The sequence below is a fragment of the Haliotis rufescens genome, unplaced genomic scaffold, assembly GCF_023055435.1.
Source record: "Haliotis rufescens isolate VD_foot unplaced genomic scaffold, xgHalRufe1.0.p SCAF_42, whole genome shotgun sequence".
NCBI classification, from domain to species: Eukaryota; Metazoa; Mollusca; class Gastropoda; order Lepetellida; family Haliotidae; genus Haliotis; species Haliotis rufescens.
In genome coordinates, this window is record NW_025964135.1 from 2,022,569 (window position 1) to 2,028,568 (window position 6,000).

A 6,000-nucleotide genomic window follows, 5' to 3' on the forward strand; every position below is an offset into this window, starting at 1 on the left:
TGGAATGTTGGTTACTGCTGCATTCCCTAACGACACCCCCACCCCCAGCACCACATCCCAGCCCGACGTATCCACCTCCATCTAATTTTAGTCCCTGAGAACTTAACTGAAACCTTGTGAAACAGAATACAAACTTAACAATGCCCTACAGCAATGGCTCGGTTTGTCCCTGAATGCCCCCTCTCTACTCACAGTACAAACAATAGCCACTGCTGAATCGTTTCCTGCATATATACTCTGCAAAAAAAGAAACGCAAAAGTAGTAAAATCGTAAATATCTGACAGAGTGTTGCAGACATCCATACAAAATTAATACCAAAAGTGAGTGGGTCATTTTTTCATTGATTGGGATTGATTTGTGTTGAAAAAATGTAGGTTCTGCAGAAATGTGGTTGAAAGATGGAAAATTCGCAAGAACACAGCAGCGTGAGAGCCTTGCACCAAAACACGCCAACATGACATTCATGTGCAACATCACATGTTGGGCTATGAAACTGTTGGGTTGTTATTTCCATGCCATCACAATCTTACAGCGAGTGAGGGGCGGTCGGGTAGCCTTGTGGTTAAAGCGTTAGTTCATCATGCTGAAGACCCGGGTTCGATTCCCGACATGGGCACAATGTGTGAAGCCCATTTCTGGTGTCCCCCGCTGTGATATTGCTGGAATATTGCTAAAAGCGGTGTAAAACCATACTCACTCACTCACTTACAGCGAGTGAACAGTGAAAACATGCTACGACTGACGGAGGAAGCCGAATGCAACAACGTCATCGGCCGAGTCCTTACAGGAGAATCGTCTTCAGCTGAAACAAGGTGTTTCCACGTAGCACAGAGCATCATAACAAGACTCGAAACGTTATCAGACATACAGGTCACAGGGTATGGCCACCACTGCGATGGAGACAAGTTTGGTTTTGTGACGAGTCATGTTTTATGCTTCGCCGTGAGGATGGTAGACGGCGTGTTTACAGGCGTTGCTGGGAACGTTTTGCACGAAACCGCATACAGCAACTAGACAGATTTGATGTTGGTAGTGAGGGCAGCCATCTCTTTCTCTGGTAGAACAGACCAAGTGCAAATTTTTGGGAATTTAACGGCTCAACGTTACACGGATGAGATTCTTCGGCTACACATCCTTCCCATTATGCAACAGGCGAACATCATTTACCAGCAAGACAATGCCCGCCCTCAAACGGCAGAACTGACAACAACCTTTTTCAGGGATCACAGCATCCAGGTCCTGCCTTGGCCCTCCAGGTCTCCCTGTTCAAACAAATTCGAACATTTATGGGATGCGCTGGATCAACATGAACAACAACCACGAAACCTCTGACAGTTCACACAATCACTGCAGGCAGTGTGGATATAGAGAATCTCACCCGAGTGTCTTTTGATATCAAATATATCAACAAGAGTTGATAAAAGTGGAAAAATTCCGAGGCTTGCCGAGGATTTTTGCCACTTTTATCAACGAGTGTTGATATATTTGATATCAAAAGACACGAGGGTGAGGTTTTTTTTCACATCCATCATTCTTCCAACTTTTTCAATTTGTAGACAGTAATTAGCAGTGTCTTCAGTGTAAAAAGTACTGCTAACAACTTCAGTAGCAGAGCCATCAGTGATGTAATTTGATTGTGACGTCATGGTAACCAGTGATGTCACAATGGTCTGCAAAGCATTATGATGTAATTTCATTGCAGCAATATCTACAGTGTAGATATCGCTTAATCTAATCCAAGCGATATCTCCTGTGGGAGCCAGTTTTGGATGATAAGAACATTTCCCAGACCACAATTCAGAATTTGATTGCTTCCATGGGACAACGATGCCGGTCAGTTTCGGACTCTCATGGTGGCCATACAAGATATTGAGAACAGATGACCTTCACCTTGAAAATCTACCTTGTGTGCTGTATGGAACCTGGGTCAATGACAATGATGTGTGCCAGTTTTGAACAATCGATTACCATCTGTTGATTACTTATGTGACATATTGATTATACATCTAAAATTATTTTTGCATTTCTATTTTGGTAGAGTATATACTACTCAAACAAAGTTAGTGGTCCTTAACTTCTGTTGAGCAGTATATGGGATACAGGGTGTAGTTGATTTAATCTCCACTGAAGGAGAAACACAACCATATTTTGAAACCATAGCTATTGTGGTGGCTGATTGAGGTATTGATTGCCTGATTACCTACCTCTCAATGCAACCAAGGCAGGTGTTATTTTACCACAGCTTCGCATTGATTTGAAAACCTGTGGGTCAATAGAACATTGGCCGTGACCTGGCAGCACTACAGGGCTAGTGTGGCGCCAAGGTGGCGCCAAGGTGGCGCCAATGTTAACCAAACACTGAGCAATAAAAGATCTTAAGGTGCAAGATAATTCAACCATGAGTGTGAAAAAGACAAGTGTGAAAAAGACTAGAGAAGTGCGTACATTTGGGTTTGAATTATAACCATGATTTAACCGTGATTATTTTCCTACGTTAGCACTTTGCCTGTTATAGTTGGATTCACCAAAGTAGTAACTGGTGACCTGCATCACTTTGTTTTTTCTTGCCACTCACTGAAAAACTGGCTGACAAGCAGTGATATAACTGAAAGATTAGCTGACAAGTATTGTTTCACTCACTCACTCACTCACTCACTCACTCACTCACTCACTCACTCACTCACTCACTCACTCACTCACTCACTCACTCTCACTCACTCACTCAAGTGTAACAGGGATAAAATCATCCATTTTTAAATTTGTACCAATCAGGTTTGATTGGTGCGTTGTATATAGGTATTTAGGGTTATTCAACAGACTTGTTTACAACAAGTGTTATATAGAGAATCAAATATATCAACACGAGTTGATAAAAGTGGAAAACCCAGAGGCTTGCTGAGGATTTTCTCCACTTTTTCAACGAGTGTTGATATATTTGATTTCAAAAGATACGAGGATGAGATTATATTTATCATCCAACATCATTCTTCTAACTTTTTCAGTTTGTAGACAGTAATACGCAGTGTCTAAGTGTGAAAAGGACTGCTAACAGCTTCAGTAGCAGAGCATTGTGATGCAATTTCATTTCAGCTTGATAGCGCTTGTTCTCACCCAAGCGTTATCTCCTGTGGGAGCCAGTTCTGTCTATCTCTGTCTCTGGTACATAGCTTAATTAGGTTATTGGGTCAGCTCATTCTTGTTTTAAGGGTTGTCTTTTTTAGTTGTGTGTTGTTTAATGCCGCTCTCAGCAATATTCGAGCTACATGACGGCGGTCTGTAAATAATCGAGCCTGGACCAGACAATCAAGTGATTGACATCATGAGCATCGATCCACGCAGTTGGGATCGATGACATGCATCAACCAAGTCAGCGAGTCTGACCACCCGATCCCGTTGGTCCCCTCTTACGACAAGCATGGGTTGCTGAAGACCTATTCTAACCTGGACATTCACAGGTTTTTAAGGTTAGTCAGGCCATTTCCTTTTTGTATAATTGTTTTACTGTCTTGATCAAAGGGCTAAAGCCCAGTTCTTTGTCTTTTTTGGTGATTTTGAATATCTGTGTCAACAACCATCGTTGGTTGGTTGTTGGTTGGTTTGTTGTTTAACGCCGCACTCAGCAATATTCCAGCTATATGACGGCGGTCTGTAAATAATCGAGTCTGGAGGAGACAATCCAGTGATTGATATCATGAGCATTGATCCACACAATTTGGATCGATGACATGCATCAACCAAGTCAGCGAGCCTGACCACCCGATCCCATTAGCTGCCTTTTACGACAAGCATAGTCGCCCTTTACGGCAAGCATGGTTTGCTGGAGACCTATTCTACCCCGGAATCTTCATGGGTCCACCAGCCATCATAACACCTGTCACTTATTGTCACAATCACTGCATGGCACCACAGTATAGATCCGTTCTCAGGTCACTTAATATTTCTAAAAGTATATTAATATTACTGATTGCATTAAATAACTTTTAGTAATCAAATATTTGTGATATTGTAAATAGCTAGGGATTAATGAGCATGAATGTTATGAATGAATTCATGAATTCATGAATAAATGTGTTAGATTGTAATGTTTCAATCTAAATGTATTTTGTGAGCTTTATCTGCATGATTATTATGTGACATGTAATAATCAGGAATATTGTAAATATTACATAATGCTATTCAGGAAATATACATGTCTGCATTTTGTATTCATGATCAACAATGTTCGAAGTCTATGAATGTTATTTATGGTGTAGGCATACAATACTGTGTATGATGAAGGCTACTCTACTGTATCACCCAGTGGTTATGCATTTGTAATGGTTTGTTTCATCTTGATGTGCCCAGATGCCAATGTCATATTGTATATATACAGTAGAACACGCTAGTAGTTTTCGCTAGGAAATGTCAGCCATCTTGGATAAAAAAAACTCAATACACGTAACTGCAGCATTGACTTGTATTAGCAGTGATCAATTCACAGTTTTCATTAAATAACATTAAATTCATTACATTTTTAGGACATTGTTAATCAAATATGTATTTAGCATTTCACAATTTACATACAGGAAGATGTGTAGTCGGTGAGTTTTGCTCTGGCCTCGTTTTGCTGACTGCATTCGTGAAACCTCATCATTGAGATCAGCAAAGGAGGGTGTGGCTGGTTCCACATAGTTGATCCCATCATCATCCGAATCCGCTTGGCTAACTCCATCATTCTTTTCTTCAAGCCACTATCTATCTATCTATCTATCTATCTATCTATCTATCTATCTATCTATCTATGTAGCTATCTATGTAGCTATCTATGTAGCTATCTATGTAGCTATCTATCTATTAGGGCTGTGACAGGTATCTCGGGTACCCACAGGACTATCCTGACCCGTGGTTTGTCCCGGATATATTGTTTAATGACAAAAAGTATCTAAAACTCCATGTTTAAACTACAAGTCACTTCTGTTTGCAGTTCTTCCTGACTACTACGCCAATTCCTTCTGGCTTTTATATATTTGAATAAGAATAAAAATTCAGTCAACCTCAGTATATGTATACACCAGATCCTTTCATACATGTATCTAATCATGCTTTACCAGTGCTTCGGGCAAACTTTTCCCAATCGGACAGTTTGTACCTATCTCTTGAGACCTACAGCGGGTACCCGGGTAGGGTCAGGTAATAGGGGGTAGGGTACCCGGGCAGTAAATTTGGACTCGTCCCAACCCTTCTGTCTGTCTGTCTGTCTGTCTGTCTGTCTGTCTGCCATTTGTTTTACAGACATTATTAGTCCAATCGCGTGTACAGGCAAGATTAAGATAATGCAAGTTTAACAATGTAGAATTGTCACTGCTGATTGTGTTGATTCGCCACTGATTGCATACAGCAAATTGTCAGGGACACTTGACACTGCGTACGATTTCTCAGTTTGCTATACACGTCACTACTTAGTTGTATTTGGGCTTGTTGGGGATCAGATATCAGTTTGCTGTACACGTCACTACTTAGTTGTATTTGGGCTTGTTGGGGATCAGATATCAGTTTGCTATACACGTCACTACTTAGTTGTATTTGGGCTTGTTGGGGATCAGATATCAGTTTGCTGTACACGTCACTACTTAGTTGTATTTGGGCTTGTCGGGGATCAGATATCAGTTTGCTGTACACGTCACTACTTAGTTGTATTTGGGCTTGTCGGGGATCAGATATCAGTTTGCTGTACACGTCACTACTTAGTTTTATTTGGGCTTGTTGGGGATCAGATATCAGTTTGCTATACACGTCACTACTTAGTTGTATTTGGGCTTGTTGGGGATCAGATATCAGTTTGCTGTACACGTCACTACTTAGTTGTATTTGGGCTTGTTGGGGATCAGATATCAGTTTGCTGTACACGTCACTACTTAGTTGTATTTGGGCTTGTTGGGGATCAGATATCAGTTTGCTGTACACGTCACTACTTAGTTGTATTTGGGCTTGTTGGGGATCAGATATCAGTTTGCTGTACA